Source organism: Stegodyphus dumicola, chromosome 3 (assembly GCF_044657685.1).
Source record: "Stegodyphus dumicola isolate Sdum_Otavi_A_Nest chromosome 3, ASM4465768v1".
In the NCBI taxonomy this organism is placed as follows: Eukaryota; Metazoa; Arthropoda; class Arachnida; order Araneae; family Eresidae; genus Stegodyphus; species Stegodyphus dumicola.
In genome coordinates, this window is record NC_140770.1 from 168,698,720 (window position 1) to 168,720,032 (window position 21,313).

The 21,313-nt window shown below is 34.1% G+C and overlaps 1 protein-coding gene across 4 annotated transcripts in view; it reads left to right on the forward strand.

Moving 5' to 3' along the window:
• Positions 1 to 553: 553 nt before the first annotated feature.
• Positions 554 to 21,313, forward strand: part of LOC118204855 (complement factor B-like) — a 122,757-nt gene continuing 101,997 nt past the window's right edge. For 2 of the 4 annotated variants that reach the window (XM_085813595.1, XM_085813597.1), the window contains exon 1: positions 557 to 701. The gene's annotated coding sequence lies outside the window, so the exon portion shown is untranslated. Of the gene's footprint in view, positions 702 to 16,606; positions 16,650 to 21,313 lie in introns of those variants that run through there. The other 2 variants (XM_085813598.1, XM_085813596.1) reach the window with 2 other exon arrangements.

Below are 21,313 nucleotides of genomic sequence, written 5' to 3' on the forward strand. Positions count from 1 at the left end.
GAATTGATTTTTAACGGTTTTTAACCCTATTTGGTGTTTTAGGTTTTTCTGTATTTTACAATTTTTAATGAAGATATTTTGAGTTTTTATGTATTTTGTCCTTGCCACAAAGTAAGAACTGAATCGAATGAATGAGAAATATATCTCTAATGAAATTCGGGAAAATAAGTTTAAATCAAATGTAGCAAAAAATGTGCATAATAGGCCGTGCAAGGAAATTATGTGGTGTCCACATCAGGTTTTTTTATAAGAAGCATTCGAGAGCCTTTTAGAATTTGTATTCAGATTCGAAAAAACTGCGAATTCGCCCATTTCTAATTTTTTTTGGTGTATTAAAGATTGATTAATTCAGTTAATAAATGCATAGTTTCATGTAGCAAACGTTTATCCTTCTGTTACGACTGAACCAAATTTCTGTATTTCTGTGTAAATGTGAAAGTAAATTTCTCTACTTTGCTTCCTTTGATTCTCAGGCTATCAGTTGATCGGCGGCAAATGTTTTTCATGACGCGCTGAATGATGATATTGCGTATGCATCTCACCCCTTGACCTTCCTCTTTTGATTCCGAAGAAGGAACTTCCCACCCGATACGACATCGCTTGGTATCCGCCGAAACTTTCCAATCGTTTACTAGTGGCAGTGTTCCTTTTCCAGACAAGAGGAACACATTCATCTGGAAGGAAATCAAAACGTACGATAGGTGAGTCTCATTTTAATTGTCTAATGAGTGTATCAATTAGTAAGTGAAGTGTTAGGAAAGAAATGTATAAATTCATAAAGATTCTTCAAATTAGACTGATGGTACCTGCAGCTTCAGCTGAAATATTCGGCCGTTTAGTTAAGCGTTATCTTTTAACAAATTTTGATAACACTAAGGAAATTCCTTACGAAATCGTATTTTATTTAACATCAATCAATAGTTTTTAGACTGTGTTCCCCGGAACGCTGGAGTTCCACAGGATTCCTTTAGGGGTTCCGCAAGTCAAATTTTGGAAGACTTTTTTAATAGCTTCTGGTTTGGAAAACTAACTATTTAAAATAATTAAATAAATAACAAATTTTATTTATATTATTATTATTACTAGCAGCTTCGCTGCCAGCCTTAGTCTGGCTTTTAAATGTACCGGAAAAATGGCTGAAGGAAACACCAAACGTTAAATTTAAAAACTGCGTAGAATTTTACTCTGCAGAACAACTTCATAAAAAAAAAATTATTACCTATTAGAAGCAATAAATAAGTTTTTAAAACTCGGAATTTATGCATAATAAAACGCATTATTTTTTAAATAAAATGACAACAAAGCATCGGTTACCATAAATAACTTATCATCCAGCAATGGGTTTACCATAAGTCGTATTACTCGCCAAAAGAAAAATTACCAAAATCCGTGCAACCGTCTACCAAAGTAGCACCAAAAATTACAATGAAATGATCTATATCCCTTAATACAAATATTAATTATCCTAATAAAAAAAACTTTCCGTTGAAGAAAAAAAATCATGCAAAATTTTTCAATATCTTACAAGCAGTGAAATAAGCAAAATATAACATGAAAGAAACTCAAAAACAAAAAATTCCGCTCAGAATTTTACTCTGCAGAACAACTTTATAAAAAACATCAATAAAAATGTATTATATATATAAAAAATGCCAATGAAATATGCCAATCTCTTTAAAACAGTGACATAAGAAATACGATGAAAAATTGTTGCGAAATCCATATTTCTAAAAGAATGAAACTATTGAAAATGATGCGATTTCATCAAAAATCTATCAACAACAATAAATTTAATAACAACAATAAAATTGTTGCCAAAATCACATTTGTAAAGATGTGATATGTGAGAAGTGCACTCGGATGCTTCATTTAAAAATTTTTTTAAAAATACAAAATATTTTCATTTTTCCAAAATTCTTTTTGTATAAGCAGTCGCAAGGACAAAAGTTTAACGTGTCCAAAAATCAAAGAAAAATAAACTGTACATTTTTAAACATAAACTTTTTTAGAAAAAATTCCGTTGAAAAGGTGTTAAGCTCACTTTGTTAAATAAATTCGTATTTAATCGATTTATTGAAACACGAAATTTATTTTAAGTTCGTAAAATAGCTAAGTGCCTACATTTCATGACGATGGGAAAATGGAGTGCGTAGAGTAAAATCTCGCTTTTCTATAGCCCATTATGTCTCAAAATGACGCGATTTCGTCACAAAACATAAAATAAAAAAAATTCGAATTCGAATTTCGAAAAAATCGCTTCGAGGTGCACTGGCTCTTGTATAGATGCACCTATGTACCAATTTCGTAGCCGTGGGTTTATTAGCTTACGCGCAGCGCGAACGAAAGACACACACACACAGACAGACTCTTTGTTTTATTATATGTAGAGATTATTAGTCCAAAGGGGCTTTGTCCCTGAGGGACTATTGTTTTCGTTTTGCGATTTTGCGTCGAATCCCTCTGAATATCCGTTTCACTTTTCAAACTGTTGCCACTAAATACTATTGCCCTGTATTATATTTGAAGAAATTAAATAATGAAGAATCTGCATAAATGTATGCATGTTTTTCCCATTGTGATAAAAATAAGCGGTACCTAAAACCATCCAATTTTGAATGACGTAACCCTCCTGCGAATAACGGCATCTGGAAGCCCAAATTTATACTTTGCTTTATTATCGATTTGATATTTTGTAAAACTTGAACGAATCTTTGATTAACAAACTCAAGTATTTCAAAGCGAGCCATAGCAACATTGTACAGAAAAAACATTTTTATCTCCAGCGCATGAAACTGTGTATCGGAAATTCTAGAGATATGCTCAATTTAAAATTATTTTGCAATATTGCTCTTGAACTGAATTTAATGGTTTAAGTGCGAAGAACGCGATATTTAATAAATAAAGGTAACATACAAAATGTTAAAAAACGCCCCTTTGGACGTAATTTAAAATCTGAAACCTTTTATATTTTTTTAAAATTTATTTATTTATTATCTGAAATAATATAAAGTGGATGTATTTTATGAGTAAAATTATAATAAAACAATTAAAAAAGAACTGAATCCTAAAGTGTTACCTTTAAAAAATATTTCATAACAATAAGAAAAAGTTCCCTAAGAAATCGTATTTTATTTAATACTATTAATGGTCTTCAGACTGTGTTCCCCGGAATCCCTCTACGGGATTCCTTTAGGGGTTTAGCAAGTCAAAGTCAAAATTCGGAAGAATTTTTAAATACCTTATGGACGGAGAAACTAAACATTTAAGATAATTAAATATTTTATTTCTCTTATTATCTAAAATAATATGAAATGTACGTGTTTGATTAGTGAAATTCTAATAATAGAATTCAAAATGAGCTTGAATAATAGAATTCAAAATGTTAATGTTAAGAGAAACCTTAAAAAGCTTTTTCTCAACATCAACATCTCAACATTTCAAGTTTAAAAAAAAAAAATGTTTCGAAAATAAATTCAGGAAAGCAGTTGATCATGTAAAACTGTGGTCTGCTGTCTGCCGAATAGCTATCATTTTATATGATTTTCCTATTTTTTGCATTAATTGTAATCCTCCTCCCCCCCCCCCATTTTCTTTATACGAAGTAAAGGAAGTATTGTAATCGCGAATAATTTCGAGTTTCCGTTTCCAGCTTGTAAGGATTATGTTAATTTTATCAACAGTTAAATTTTTAAGTTCCTTTTCTGTCCAATTCTTAACTTCAACTTACTACTTCCGGCCAGAACATAGTTTTAGAATCACGTCTGAATACATAATGAGGAAGAGCGGTATGTAACCGCGAAGTTCTTTGGTCTTAGCGAGAGAGAGAATCAGAGTTTCTGATTTACGCTCGTCTGTCTTTTGGACACTCTCTCTCTCAAAGCTGTTATTACGCTCGGCCGTACTCAGGCCCTTGATAGCTTCGCAGCCATCTGGTGTTTAAGGGGCCAACTGCATTAGAAACTTGATAGCTTCGGCTATATTTCTTGAGTTAATCTTAGTTTTAGTTTATTTCTTAGTCTCTTAATTTCAAGCCCAAGTGTCGGCTTTGATTGTACACGCCAAGACGGAGTTTCGTTAAATCTTATTGAAATAATAAAGGGTTAGTTACCCTTCCATCTTGTTGTTTCTTGCCACACGAACTTAAGCGATTATTCGCTAACTAATTCTTAAGATTCGTCAGTTTCTACAGTAATTGAGATTTACACTCATTGAAAGTCTTACAAGCTGAAATATACATTTTGACCATTCCCGAATTATTTTCTTGCGCGTCGTCTGTACGTACGGACATAATAAAGGACTCAAAATGGATCGTAAAGTAGTTTCAAAGTTGATTCAGAACGGACTTTTTACCTGGCGTCTCTACGTACGTATGTATGTACCTCGCATAACCCAAAAACGATTAGCCATGGAACGTTCACACTTTTGTATATGAGACTGCTATAGCATCTAGTTGTGTACCTTCCTTTTTTATTGCAATCGGTAGAACCGAAAGTGTATATATATATATAAGTTTGACTCCTGTATGAGAGAAATGGACCGGTCCAAGAAAGTTTTTCCGCTTTTAAGTATAGGGATCGCAGGAACGTATAAAAAGTTAAATTTCCTAATTTTTACAAAATTGATTTCTTTAAATTTAAAATGCGAAGACAGGAATTTAAACCTCATTTAAAACGTTTATGCATTTGGGAGCATATATCTACGACCATATCTACGGTTATATCTACGGTTATCCATATATCTACGGTTGCGAAATTAAAGGACGTTTGTAATACGGTATATGCAGAAATTACCTGTGGGGCTTATTTAGTATTTAAACAGTGTAATCATTTTATATAATTTTTATTGAATATAATTATATTGAATAAGAATAATTAAACTCTTACCTCTCGTTTCATTTATTAAAATGCCCAATTTGAAGATCCTGTCAAATTTTAGAGCTATAGAAACTATAGAAAACTATAAAAACTATAGAAAAAATTTATCTGACGTCAGCACATGACTTCCTTGTGCTACCTATTAAATTAAAAAAATTTTTTTGCTGCACTTCATTTAAATTTATTTCCTCGAATTTCATTAGAGATATATTTTTCATTCAATCAATTCATTTCTCATTTCGCGGCAAGGCAAAAATAGATAAAAATTCAAAACATCTTCGTTAAACATTATAAAATACCAGATAAAAGTAAAAACATTTTAAAAAACTAGTTTACAATTAAAATTAGAGTTTCTAGGCCAAAAACAAGAAATTCGTCCAACGGGCAGAAAGACCAAATTTTCATGCACAAAATTCAAAATTAACTTTTGATCCCACCGGGCAAAAAGATTGTGAAGTTGGTGTACAGACTGACTTAATTTACTCTTATACTAACAGTTTCAAACGTAAACAAATGAGGCCTCGTTACGCCTAGCGCTACTTTTAAATTATTGATAGTTCTACAACTATTGCATCCACATTAACTAAAGACATAAAAACTTTAACCAGAACATAAGAACAATATAATTCAACCACTTTTAAAGCAAAAGATACGCAATTTACCAGTTACTGAGCCACCCTGCCCGGGTAACAAGGTGGTATAGGTATATGTATATGTATATGTTCTTTGCGGTCGATCGCAACTGAAAAAGGGAGGTTCCCAACTACATATTGCAACAGTCCCATATACAAAATTTGAACGTTCTACGACTACTCATTTTTTTCAGTTATACGGTACGCATGCATACGTACAGAGTCGCGAAAAAAAATCTCTTCTGAATCTATTGTAAATCCATTTTACAATCCGTTTTGGCAAAAAGAGTCCTTTATCCTGTCCGTACTTATATACGTCACGCACAAATATCATTCAAATGGATTCGAGAATAAAATGGCTATTTTCGTTGAACAATCAAAAGTATGATACCCGAAACTTTTCGCGGTTACAATACTTCCTTTACTTCGTACAAGGAAGTAAAAAAAAAAAAAAAAAAAAAGTAAACCTCGTTTTGAAGCAAACACAGTGTATATAGATTTTATTTTAGCCCTTAAAAAAATTAATCGATAAAGTGAGTACTTGTGTACTGTGCAATGTAAACAACTGACCTTCAGGAAAATTCTGTTTTCATTTGTTATTATGATCGAAATTGTAATAGTGATAGAAATTTTAATTTGGCTTTAAATATCATTATACAGATTATTCTAGTTATTTTAATCTTTTCTAACATAATGGTTTGCTTTTTTTCCCCATTAAGTACAACGTCACACTCCCACCCTTTACATTAGGTGCAGTTAAAAGCATTCAAAATCTTTTGACGAAAACTCTTCACCAAGCTTGTTATACTACAAAATGGGAAATGTAAATTTCAAATCACAAAGTTCTGATGTCTGTTTGTATTATGGATGATATATGACAGTGGTCTCAAGTAGGCGGCTCCGAAGCAATTTTATGCAGCACGCGAAAATATTTCAACTATGTAATTGTTACAAATACAGTGCTGCAAATATTTCAAGATTTTAATTATTTGAAGTTTGAATTTACGCCATCAAAAACGAACATGAATAAGGCATCAGAAAATTCATATATGCATTAATTTATAAAATGATGTTTCTATTACAGTGCTTTAATTTTAGCGTGATAATATCGATAAGCATCTATAATCCATGATGAAGATAATTTATAGCAATTTTTCTCTGAGGTTATAAACTTTAACATAAACGAAACATCATCAAATATCAAACTTTAATAAGAAATAAAGGAAGCTTATAATCATTTACATATAAATATACGTATCTTTATTTCTATGTGGATGACAAATTTAATAAATGAGAGAAAGAGATTAGGCTGTTATTATTTATTCCCAAACTTTTGTCCTACTTTAAAATTTCCACAATTGATTTATTTTTAGTTTGAATTAAAGTAAGTTATTGAAGGATTAGTTAAACATGTTAAAACTATTTTTAACAAATATCAACCTGAAAATTTAATATTTAGCTATCAATATATATTTGAATAGCAAAATATACTCAACAAAAATGCCTTGCAGATGCTAAACTTTAAATTTCAGCCAGAAAATAAATATAAATTTGAATTTTTTTTTCTTTGCTATATTATAGTTTGCGTATTTTTTATATATATTTAGTAATTGAAATAAAAAGTTTATTTAAAGTATTTTTTATTTTGCTAATAAATATTTTTCATTTAAAATTAAACAAAGCAAGTCTCGTGTTTGTCATAAATTTTAGTCAAGACTATCAATTTACAGTAAGAGGGTAAACAAGTAAAGGTCACTCTTCATCAGGAGAACGAGAACGAAGCGCCATTTATCGACAGATAGGACTGGATTGGAATTGATGGTAAATCTTCGAATTATGGTAACTTGGCGATTTTTTGGCGAAAATTTGGCGACCAACCTGCTACAGCAACCTGCTAGTTTTTTTTTTTTTTTTTTTTGACGCCATTTTGTTTTTACGAAGTAAAGGCTTTTTTTTTTTTTTTTTTTTTCTTTTCCCCTCTCAACATTATTTCCATCAATCTGCTAGCCGAATTACGCTTATGCTAGAACTTTTATGGAACAAAAGTGCTTAATCATGACGAAAATTAGGTGCGAAATTGGGAGAAAGTGCAGAATCGCCCACTGCTTCGCGCGTTTTTAAGAATTGCACATACGCGGTATCCATGTACACGTCGACCTATTTTCACTTAAAAAAACATCCCAGAATTGCACAAAAAATGATATTGCGCACACGCTTGACATTATCCATGTACACATCGACCTATTTTCACTTAAAACGTCAAAGAAAATTGACAAAAATCCAATTCTTCTTACTCTTGTAAAAGCGCCAAACAAATAAGTGGGCGATTCTGCACTTTAGCAGGGAAATTGTTTCTAAGTGCTTATTAGCCAAAACCACGATCGGAATTTTCCGGAAAATGTCACATGACATGTCTCATGATCTCTCATTTCTCTCAGACAAAATAATGTGTGATTCGAACTGTGTACTTCTCAGATTATTGCTAAAGTCCTACCTAGTAACCTTTATCGCCTTACCAAAATGTCGTAAAACTACCTGTTACCAAATTCTAAAGATTAGCCGAATTGATGTCATAAACTAAATAAAATAACTCTGTGTATCCCCGATGAGAAGCTTTAACACTCTTTTTGTTTTAGCCGATATCTCTCAAACCACGCAGATATGTATAAATTCCCTAAGATTTAAAATTCGAAATGGAACCTTTAGGAATCGAACCATGCATATCATTGACAAGCGAGAATAATATTCTGGCTTCGTTTCCGACTTCCGTTGATTTCTTGGGGAATTTATAGCGTATCTTGTCAGTGTGGTTTGAGATATATCTGCCTCAACTAAAAGAGCTTTAAAGTTTCGCATCAAAGAACGTGAATCTTACGTCCGAAAAAACGAAATTTACTTTTCGATAATTAATCACAGGTATAAGTTTAATCACAATTTTTACCTTAGTTGTAAAATTTATCCAAGAAGTTTCTTCCATTGGTGAATTGGATTTTCCTGAAGCATTTTAGGAAGATTTGTATTCCTTAGTAAATGACTATAATTTCAATCCTGCTTCCGAATGCTTTTAAAATTCTTAGACGGCGTTACCTTCTCGTTCGCTTTACTCCTTTTGGGGATAAATACAATCGTGGCTTTCCCCTCGCTGCAGACGAAGAGTGACCTGTACTACGAAATTGAAAGAATTTTGATTAAAATCTATGCCAAACACAAGGTCGTTGTTTTGCCTAATTTTATGTTTTACTTTCGCGTGTTTCTCGTCTGTCTTAAAACATTTTTCATTTTTTTCAAAAAAAATTTAATTTTATATTACGCCCAAAAGAACTTTTTTTTTTAACATTTTGTGCTTTACTTTTATTTATTAAATATCATGTTCTTCGTACTTAAACCACATAAAATTCAATTCCAAAGGAATATCACAAAATATTTAAGAACAGCAAAACAGCATATCTTTAGGATTTCCGATACACCGCCTCGCGCGCAGGAGATAATTTTTTTTCACTACAATGTTACTATTGCTCGCTTTGAAATCGCTGAGTTTGTTGATCAAAAATTCGTTAAAATTTTACAAAATTTGAAATAGATATTAAAACAGATTCGAAATTCAGAATTTGGGCTTTCACGTGCCCGTGTTCGGTTAGAGGACTACGTTATTCAAAATTTAGATGTTTCTAGGTACGGTTGTTTTTTCACAGTGCGAGAAATATTCATGCATTCATGCAGATTCTTTATTATTTAGTTTCTTTATATATAATACATGGCGATAATACTTGGTGGCAACAGTTTGAAAAGTGAAACAACGCAGAAAGTGAAACGGCGCAAAACTAGCCCTTTGAGACAAATAGTCCTTTGGGTCTAACCCCCCCCCCTTTGGGCTAATAAAAGGTCCTGGTCCTAGCTTACTTTCAGATGGTGCATTCGGCTCGTCTAAAATTAGGGTTTGAGGCTACTGCTATATGGGAATACGTAAGGTATGTAATTGCTTTGTGCTTTGGAAAAGTCAATTTTGCTCGCGAACATTTCTATATGCATTTTGAGGATGCTCCTCCGCGTGATGAGAGGTTTGATGTTTACAGCATTTCAAGCGCAGACTATCTAATCCATCAACGGTATTCAGATGAAAGAGTCGTAAACACTTAAAAAAAAAAAAAAAAAAAAAACTTTAAAATTTTCATTCAATGTCCCATCATGCACTACTTCAGTCAACTCAAAGTACTTTTAAAAAGGCATCGTTATTAAAAGTGAAAGTGAAACTGGAGCTGTTTTTATAATGATGAAATAAATACAAAGATGCCTTTCTCCCTTCCGGCCCTGAGATGTTACGGATATGCGAGAAAATTAATGTTTGCAAACGTTCCCAATTCAAAAACACTTATTGTTGAGAAGCATAACGAAACGCATGTCGAAAATTTCGAACTTAATTTGCATTTCATGTTAATATCTTCTGAAATTCTTTCACAGATTAAAACATTGTATTTAACGCAATATAGTAGTAGAATGTCCTTTAACTTTTGATTCTGGATAAGAGGTTTCTTCGGATTAATTGGGCATATACTAAAACTTATACTTGCTCACGTTTTGTGTTGGTATTTGTAGAAAAAACAGCATAGCGAAGTCCATTGGTAGTGTTTTAATCTACTAGACAAAATTAAATAAATTATATTTAAAATCATATAAAGTATTTAAAATTGAAACATATAACATAATTTTATCAAAATTTAAATAACATTCTAAAATTACAGTATTTATTATCACATGAAAATTACGGTGTTGGTTGGTTATGGCAAAGCACACGAGGGCTATCTGCCTAAGGGGAGGGATGCCTTTCGTGGAGGACTTTCTAAGAGAAACTGGCTCGTATGCACGTTACACATGGGGAAAACCACGAAAACACCCATGCGGCCAGCCCGTTCGCGGGATTCGAACCTCGGACCGAACTACCAGTGTTCAGCGACTTTACCGCTCGGCCGCTGGTGGGCCCATGAAAATTACGAATTTCTTAGTACGATTGCATATAATGCTACTTCGAATAATATATTCGAATGCTACTTGCTTATAAGATTGTCACCGTAGTCTGAAAACATCACTTGTATACAATGTAATTTATAATATCATGCACGGAATGCACGGACATAAACGAATATTTCTCGGGAAATTCTATGAATTCTATGAATGTTAGCAATTCTTCGTCAGCTTCCTCCTACGTAATATTGTTTCTTTGCGTTTCGCTTTCATTTTCACCTTCCTCATTGTCTTTCTCCTTTCCAAATACATGTCCGATTATTTAGTCGTCATCTTGAAACAATGCGACAGAAACAGAATTTTCCACATCCATCCAAACCTTCACCTCCTTTTCTGGATCACGAATCCTCTTCAAGCAAATCCAAGATATGTCACCCCAATGCCAGGCGTGTTTTAAAACGAAGAAAGGTTTCGTCATTCATTATCTACGAGCATGATCACAGACCTCAATCTACATCAAAAGCGATGTTAAATAATGTTCTTAATATCTTTCCACGATAGGGACGAAGTAAATAAGGCGTGCTTCAGTCTGAATTGTTTCTGAAAATTATGGATAATAGTGCCGTCCAACCAGTATAAGGCTTAGCGTTGCTGACTGCCGTGCTGAAGGCCTCGAGTTCGAATCCCGGAGAAGGCATGGATGTTTGTAAATGTATAGTGTCAGTGCGGCATGGGGGGAAATTCTAAATATGCGGTGAACTGAAAGTCCTCTCTAAAGGTTGGTGGTTGGGGAAGAGGGGTGGAGATCTCCCGAGGGTGCTGTTCAGATCATTTCCTGTTTCACTACAGTAATACTTCTCAAAAACATTTGAAAAACACCCGGAGAAAATAATGGCACATGTGGATTCAAAATTTATTGGAAAATAAAACCGTGCTTAACTAACTATCACAGGCCATCAAATAGCAGCACAATATGCCGGTTGGGACTAAACTATTTCTTCCTTTCTTTTCTTCGTGAAACCTGTAACGTATATATATCTAATCAGAAATTCTGTTGTATTATTTTGCGGTCTTGAGGGAGTATTATTCTAGTGCATCTGTATAATATATTCTTAATAATTTTATAATACTGTTATTTTGTCAACTGAATAGTATCGCTGTATTTTTGTTTCCCTAATTTTTGCATCCCTAAAAAACACATATAGTGTTATTAATCTAATACATTTAGTTGATTAATCCATTCATTTTATATTTTGTTTGTTGCCCTAGTATCCAATATATATGCATATATATGTAGTACACACACACACACACACACATATATATAAGTAAGAAGAACGTTAAAAATGTAATGCTAAAAAATAAGTTTGACACTATAGTTCCTTAGCAAAAAGGTAAAATCATGTAACAACTAGAAACAACATTAAAGTAGTAAAAGCTATCTCGTAAAAACTAAACGTAAAAATTACAAATCAAGATGACTTCAAAATCAGAAAGGGTGAGAAAAAATTAAGAAATTTTAACGCACAAATAATTTTAAAAATAACTGTTGTAAAAATTAAATACATTTCAAATACACAGTAAATATGTACAAAAAATTGCAATGAATGGTAAATAGCTCGACTCGAGGTTTGAGCCGGATTTATCAAGGGAAAAGTAGCTCAAAACTCGAATCAAGTTAATTGTTTCGTCAAATAGCGCGTTTCGTCAAACGATAATAATTGTGACTATAAACGTAATTTCACTAATAGAATAATCCAACTTAATAATCTAGAAAGTTTAGTAAGTCTCAATGACATCGATTCTTTTCCCGACGCGCAGTAATTTAAATTGTAAATGTAAAACTTACTATTTAACAATAAAAAGCTTTACAAGAAAGCCTATAGTTAGGCAAATGTACAATTAAAATAAAATAGCTAAAAAGCTATTAGTCCAAAAATTACACATTTAGCTTCCTTGTGCATATTTCTGTCTATGTATTTAGTAGTATATTTATTGTATTATAAGGAATATATATATATATATAGTTATATTTTTTTCTGTATTTTTTGTTTTAAAGAAAGTAGAAAGTAGATATTATACTCTACAAGTCCTACCGGCAAATTTATTATTCTGTATTCAACAATTATGTAACTTCTAATGTATGTAGCTAAAGTTTCATAATATGTGCATTTACTTTGGCAATTTGAGTATACTGATTTTAATCGATTCTGTTGTAATTATTTGTTTATATAAAAGTGTGAATTTGGTATTTAATCCAAACGGGATCTATTAACCTTGTGCGGCTTCAAATTTTGTATTTAATTAGTAATGTGCTCTGTTAACCTTTTTCTAAAGTAACCTCTTGAAAGTGTTTAGTAAAATGAATATTTATCCAACAAACAGGAAATTTAGCTGCTAAGCTAAGTAAGTCATAACAAACAGCTGTATTTAACATCCTAGCATGGAAAATGTATAACATTATGTATATAAAAATATCTATGTAAAACTGTATATATATGTGGCCCTGTAAGCTTTTGTAGATTTGTTTAAAATGTCATCCTACCTGCCAGCTGTAACCACAGATAACAGGTATCAGAGGGCATCTGCCAATATGATAATTACACCGAGACAGTCTTTAAGTCCTAGGGTCAGTGGTTATTTTGGTAGTGTTTCCCGGGTGCCTCCATCAAAATTGGGGGCGGAATTGAGCTAAGTCGCACTGTTACCTGCAAGGTTCTCAAGGCTTTTGCCAACGAGAGACATAATCTTGCACAAGGTACGAGAATTTGGTGGGCTCGGGCTGATTATAGGTCAGTCAAGTGAGAATTAACAACAACTACAATGGATAATGCTTTCAAAGTTCAACTATTGGCGCATTAAAAAGAGACAGTACCTTTATCTTTACATTCTGGATGATTTCTTAGTTACGTCAATTCTGTATGTTGGGTGCCAGAAACATATGTAAGGATTTATTTATTTTTATCTAACCACTTATATTATGTTCGATACCTTTACTATCTTTCTCTCTTTCCGTTTTCCTGCCCAGAATACAAATTTTAGTTTGCGCGTATTCATATGTGGTAGAAAGAGATAGTATTTTAAAGTAAGGTTGAATGATTGATGTAGATTGTTTCACTCTGTCTGCGGAGTTTGCGTTATTCTTGCTTTGAGCTCGCCATGTCGGCTTAGTTTTTAGCTTGCGTGTTATTCATTATGTGTAGTCTTTTGCTAAGGTACGACTTAGCTTAGTTTTAGTTTAAAACTCCATAAATGGTGGCTAGTTCTGCAAGCACAATAAGTGTCTTCTGTTAACTTAGTGAGTTCTAATAAAAGGGACTTTTACACCCTCCTTAAGGTCTCTGCCTGATTGCTGGGCATAGCGATAATTCGCTTTGGTTTATCTTGAGTCTCGTTTTAGTTTATGCTGTCAAAGAAGATGAGACTGTACACATAATACAAATGTTTTCCTTATTTAAGTCTTCAAATTATTAGCCCGTTTCGTATTTTTTAATTACACACTATTACGCACAATCTACAATTTTATTATATACATACAGTGGCGGACCAAAAAAACTGCATCATCAGCGAAAAAGTGGGAAAGTGTGCAAGTAATGTGTTTCACGTATGTGCATTATGTAAAGATCATATTTTTGCAATAAAATAAAGTTGTAAGATTAATCTTAATCAAATTTCATTACGATTAATATATTATTTACAGTTAATTACTCGGAAGTATGGAAAAGAGTAAAAGAGGCAATATTAAAAAAAAAAATAATAAAAAAAACCGTTGAACGAAGTAACTTAAACACAAGTTTGCAGTTGATGTAAATTCTACGTAACTGCAATCATATTACATGTACTATTTAGATACGTATGAACGCATAAGGATCACTTCAATATTTAGTAATGAAATATATGACAACCTTGCTGCGGTTTGACACAGAAAATGTCAACTTTTGAATGTAATTCCAACAGTCCCTAATAATGTTTTTTTTTTGCAGTTTAATCTTAGTAGCAGACCTTTTAGCAACAATTTTGGTACCCATATGGCAACTATTTACCAAGTGATTCAGATCAGGACTATTCGCAGATCAGTCTAAAACTTTAATGCAATATTTTGTCAGCTAGGCCTGCGTTTAAGGATGGTTTGGTTTATTTGATTATAGTAAAGCACTCGAGAGCTACCTGCCTAAGCAAAGGGATGCCTTTGTGAAGAACGTTCTAAGGGAAATTTGCTCGTTACACGTTACACATATGGAGAACCACGAAAATGCCCATGCAGCGGACCCGTTCGCGAGATTTGAAACTGGAACCGAACCACCAATGTTCAGCTACTTTAACCCCTCGGCTACTGGTGAGCCCTCACCTATGCTCTTGTAATATCCGTTTTGTTCCAAAGATGAAAACCTGTAAATGAGGCAACATAATCATGTAAAAATAAGTTAGATCGTACTCACGGATTTTGCTATATGACAGGAAGCAGAATCCGATTTTAAACAACACTCCTAGATGTGGGTACAAGCTGATGCATTGACAGTTCCATTAATAAATTTCAAGGGTGCTCAAACCCTCTGCTGGATATGCATCCCCAGACCTTTGCTCGCTGAGAATTTCACAGTAGACAATATGCAGTCTGCATGATAAACTTCACTTTAACATCACCGAACATACAGCTTACCATCCGATTCATGTAAGTTGAATTTAGATTCATTGGAAAAATTACAGAGTCCCACTGAGTTTTTGTCCATGAAACATGCTTGTCTCTTTGCCCAAGAAAGTCTCTTCTGCATCATTTGTTTAGGTATGTAAAGGCCTCTTTCTTGAGGCGATACATGCAGACCGCATTCCGCAAAGCGTCTTTCAAACAGCTTCATCTTCACAGCGTCATCTTCACAGCTTAGTCTTTCAAACTCAGCTTTTAATCAATAGCTCTTGGGAGAGATGTCCTTTTTAGATATCGATTGCTAGATTTTGTGGTTGCCCCCTTCTGGCCGGTTCCGGCCCTTCTCTCAACATCACCAGTTTCACGCTCGAATTTAATCGCCCTAGTGAATGTCGATTGATTGTAGCCAATTTTTGGAGGTCACGAGTGTCGAATATTTTTCATTAGCTAAAGCTCCTGCCGCACACTTTTCCCCCTTGCATCAGTTGAACATACGGAGCCACCATTTCATCACTTAAAGAAAGAGACAGAAGACTATAGAAATCAGATTTCACACTATTTCGGAAGCACCGTATGATGCATGATCTCATAACTTGCTCAGATAATTTTACGTCAACAAAATAATGCGTAATAGAACAAAATGTTTGTTTTTCTAAGTGATGTAGTTTTTTTGTCCGCCGCTGTATATATCGTGGACACTACTGTCAAAGTTCATACAGGGACACATAAAAGGGATTGGTAGTTCTTTATATGATCTTGACGTCCGTATGTACGTACGTATGTGTGCATCTCACATAACTCAGAAACGAGTAACCGTAGAACATTGAAATTTTGTACATGGGCCTCAATAACATGCAGCTATGCATTTTTTCGTTGCAATAGGCATCAATAAACGTATATATATAAAGAGAGAGAGAGCCCAGCTCAATATTTTTATTCTTATATATATATCGGTAGTCGGTAGTGCATTTTTTGTTTTAAAAATGGTTGAATTATGTTGTTCTTATGTTCCGGTTAAGGTTTCTATGCCTTTAGTTAATGTGCATGTGTTAGTTGTAGAATTATGAACTGTTTGAACGTTTAAGTGGTGGTAGGTCTCGCGAGGTGAAACTCTTAGAAGAATAGTGAATTAAGTCAGTTAGTGCACCAACTTCAGTGTCTTTTTGCGCAGTGGAACCAAACGTTAACTTTGAGTTTTGTGCACCCAAAATTTTGTCTTTATGTCGTTGGCCGAACTGCTTGTTTTGGAGTAGAAACTATAATTTTAACTGTAAAAAAATATTTTTAAACTGTTTTTAACTGTATTTGTATTTGGTATTTTAGGTTTTTCGGTATTTTACAATTTTTAACTAGGATATTTCACGTTTTTATGTATTTCTGCCTTCCCGTAAAGTTCGAACTGAACAGATTGGAGGAGAATTATATGTCTAATGAAATTCGTGGAAATAAGTTTAAATGAAGTCCAGCGAAAATTGTGTGTAATTTAACAGACCGTACAAGGAAGTCATGTGGTATCCAAGTCAGATATTTAATTCTGAGGTAATCTTTTTTCATTAGAAATTGTATTTTTCTTAACAATTATTTTTAATAATCAAGCTGAATATAATCTTGGTTCTGAAATTAACTGCAATAATGACATTCGATGGAATAACTTATTAACTGAAATAACGATACTGAAGTTTAAAGAAGAAAATTCTCTGCTAATCGATGTTTTTCTGATCTTCGAATGTTTCAAAAATCAAGCTTAATCAACCGAAAGCCAAAATAATTCTTTACAGAACTGTAATATGACCGATCGTAGTATTTGAATAAAAGATTCGGAAGCTAGCAAAAATGAATAAAATTTTTATTAATAATATCCGAAAGAAAACTTTAAAAAATGTATTTGATTCCATAAACCTCGATGATTCCTGGATGAAATTATTTTGTAGGGTTTATATTTATTTTAACTAAAATTTATTTTAAGTTTAAACTATCTTTCCTGTCTCCTGGAATTTACTTTCCCCTGGAATTGCCAATGCCAGAGTATGTAAATTTTAGTAGAACGCGCAAAGTATTCAAAATAGTCAGCGGAACTATTCTGAGTTAAATAGAAGGGAAACGAGTTCGAAAGTGTGCCTTCTTGCTTCACGAGCGTGGAGGTGGCTAGTTAGAAATTGAAGAACCACGCGTTTCGGCCTGTGTGCTTGCCTCGGCAGATAGTTAAATCTTTCAACGTAATATTCAGAAGTTTGCTGAAAGCGATATCTTAGAACGCGGTTAGGTTAGTTACGTTTAGAGAGCCTCGTAGGTAGTCACTTGTTATTATTCATTTTTTAGTTTCTTATTTTTATTTTACCGCCGGATCGGCGTAATTTGTGAGCGTCAAGAGCACGCATCTGTAATTTCTAAAGTTGAATAAAAAGGGATTTAAACCCTTCTCAAGACTTTGTATACTTTCCAGTTCGTAGCAGTCACCACTATTGTTGCGTACAGGTTGGAAGCGCGCAACATTACATTGGCGCCCGAACACTTGTCGAACTGAAATGGCCGAAAATTGGATGGAAGCTGCTGGACAACAACAAGAAATGGCAAGCCAATTGGAAGGATTTGGATACCTGGTCTAGACGATGAGAGCGTCAATTAAGCCAAACGTCAATTTCGACGGAAAAAATTCGGTGGCGATATTTCTAGAAGGCCTCGAAAACCACTTCCAGCTCTACCCTGTGCCTGAAAGACTAAAAGTTGCCATCGCCACATCTGCACTAAGAGGACAGGCCTCGCTATGGTGGAAGAATATAGGCAAATTTTTATTAGGGGAATTCGGAGGCCAGACATATACATTTGAAAATTTCAAAAAATCGTTATTAAAGGCCTTCTCCATAGTGAAAGACCGAGCAAGGCTAGAAGCCGAACTATATAGTTTTTATCAACGGGATATAGAAAAGTTGACGGACTTTATTCTGCGAAAAATTAAGCTGACGGATATGCTGTATGGGAAGAAATCCCACGCGGAGATTATTGAAATAATCTTACCAAGATTGCTACCTGCTGCTCAAGATTATTTCGAAATTAGAAACCAAAGCACATTGCAGGAGCTCTTCGAATTGGCGGTCAAGTTCCAAAATCGCAGAATAGCGGGAAAAGCTAGAGGGGCATCGTATTCTCAAAGTATCCGAAGGCAATCTTCAAATGAGCAGACCAGAAATGCAAACCGCTCTTATGGTGGAAAGCTATCAAGCTAACTCATCGAAGCTCGAAGGTCAAGGCCCAAAAAGGAAATTTGAAAACAACCGTCCGCGTACCCAGAAGGCAGAAGTTGAAAGGAAAGCTTTAAACGAGTAGAGGGGCCTGTGAAAGCGAGTGTCCAGACCCCGGAAGTTTTGAAAAAACCCTCAAGAAGATACTTAAATACGGTCATTGTAAAAAACTCAAAATTACCAATTATACAAGTTTTGGTTGGCGATGTACCAGTAGAAGCCCTCATCGATACAGGAGCAGAAGGTAATTTTATGAGTGATATTTTTTTTAAGAATAATTTTGATAGGTTACGATTATTTAAAAATAAAAACACAGAAATCATAGCAGCGCAAGGACAAACTTGCCAATGTATTGGAAAACTATCTTTAAAAATACAGGTTCAAAACGAAAGCCTTAAAGTATTAATTTTTGTAGTAAAAAACTTGCAAAGTCCACTTATTTTAGGTATGGAGTTTTTAAAAGCCGCGAAGGCCAAACTGAATTTTCAGGAAAGTTCTATCGTGCTGGAGATGGAACGGAGGGTGGTGGAACCAGTGGAACAACCGCAAGTCGACCTTAGCCATTTGAATGACCATGAAAGCCAAGCCATCCAGCAAGAGGTGAGTACTTTTTCAAACTTGTTTTCAGAACGGCCTGGTAGTTGTCAAATAGTTACGCATGAGATACAGTTAACTCCCGACAAACCCTGTAGGACTAAACCTTACCGCTATGATAAACAGAAAGAGCAAATCATAGAAGAACACATTCAGGAAATGTTAAAGAACCAAATAATAACGCCCATAAATAGTGAGTACGCGAGTCCAGTCGTACTATGTAGGAAAAAGAACGAGTTTCCTCCTTCGGATAAAAGGGCTTGGAGGTTTGCTATCGATTACAGAAAACTTAATAGTGTTACTAAATTCCCAGTTTACCCTTTGCCGGTTATAGAGGAAATTATTAGAAAGATTAAATCTACAAGATACATGACTACGTTGGACTTAACGTCTGGCTACTATCAAATAGCTATGAGACCTGAAGACATACATAAAACCGCGTTTATAACAAAATCGGGCACTTATGCATTTTTACGCATGCCCTTTGCGTTGTGTGGGGCCCCGTCAACATTCCAGAGAGCTATGGACATTGTTCTAAAGCCTGTCCTAGGAAAATTGACTTTAATCTATCTAGATGATATAATTATAACGAGTAGTACGTTGGAACAACATATTAAAGACCTAGAAGAAGTTTTTAAATTATTAAAAAGGCCGGTCTTACAATTAACGCCTCAAAATGCAAGTTCGCAACTAAAGAACTTAAATATCTGGGTTATAAAATTTCGCAAATGGTATAGAAACTCAAGATTCAAAAATAAAAGCCATCAACAATTTCCCACCTCCCAACACCGCTAAGAAACTTTCTTCTTTCTTTGGGTTATGTTCTTATTATCGGTCATTCATAAAAGATTTTGCTAATATTGTTGAACCCTTCTTAGTAATTAAAAGAAAGAAAAGTAAATTCACGTGGACAGCAGAAGCAAATACCGCATTCGAAAGGTTAAAAGAAGCGCTTATCAATGCCCCTGTTTTGAAATTCAGGGAGGGGGACTAAAACCTGGAAATTGCAGCAGATGCGTCGGACTGCTGTGGGTGCGGTTCTTATGCAAAATGGCCCTCCTTTGGCATTTTTTAGTAAAACGTTGAACCCTACACAAAGGAATTATACAGCTACAGAGAGAGAAACATTAGCCGTATTAATGGCTGTACACAAATTTCGAGTTTATTTCGGCAAAGCGCCAGTAACAGTCTTTTCGGATCATGCGGCTGTTGGTAGACTTTACTCGGGGAAACGCCTAACGCCCAGGTTAATAAGATGGGCTTTAAAACTTCAAGAATATAATCTCGTAATTAAATATAAACCAGGTAAGGAAAACAATGTAGCTGACGCACTTTCTCGTATAAAACTGGACGATGAAGGAAATGAACTCAAATGCGCTGTGTTGACTTCAAAAATTTTAGATTCTAGAGAAACAATTATTACTGAATTGAAAGCTGATTCTGAATTTGGAAGTATCTATGCATATTTGAAAGACCCCGAAAGCTTTGAGCACACAGATATCGATGCGATAAGAAATAGGGCAGAAAACTATGAAATAATAGATAATTTATTATTTTATACGAAAACAATAAACGAAAATCTCGAGTACAAACCAGTCATCCCAGCCTCGCTTCGATTAAGCATTTTGAAGGAATTACACGACGCGAAAACAGCGGGTCATTTAGGGGTCAGAAAGACTTTAAGAAGGCTACGCGAGGCGGTATATTTCCCGCAATTATACAAAATAGTAACTGTGTATGTCACGTCCTGCAATAAATGTCAGTTAATAAATGATATTAATTACAGCCCGGCCGGGTACTTATATAGCATTTGCGCTACATTTTCGAATGAAATTTTAGGCATCTTCTTGGTCCTTTCCCCCAGAGTGAGCTAAATAAAAATCGTTTTCTTTTAGTAATTGTAGATCATTTTTCAAAATGGACAGAAATTGTTCCACTTAAACGCGCGTCAGCCAAAACAGTCGCAGATGCATTCTTACACAGATACATTTTAAAATACGGTGCACCGATAAAAGTCATTAGCGATAACGGTAAACAATTCGTTAGCCAAATATTTGAAAATATTTGCACTGTATGTGGCATACGCCATATCAAAATGGTTCCGTATAGACCACAGGCAAACATCGCAGAAAGAGTTAATAAAAATATTGTAAAAATAATTCGAAGTTATGTTAGCACACATCACAAGCGCTGGCATGGCTACATAAATGAGTTAGCTTATGCTTTAAGAACGGCAAATCACTATACTACGGGAAAAACTTCCAGCAGAATTATTTTTAGGACGGAAGTTAATTACGCCATTAGATAAATTATTATTTGTGCAACAAAGAGAGCAAGAATTTAAACAAAAAGATGTGCAAAAACTCATTG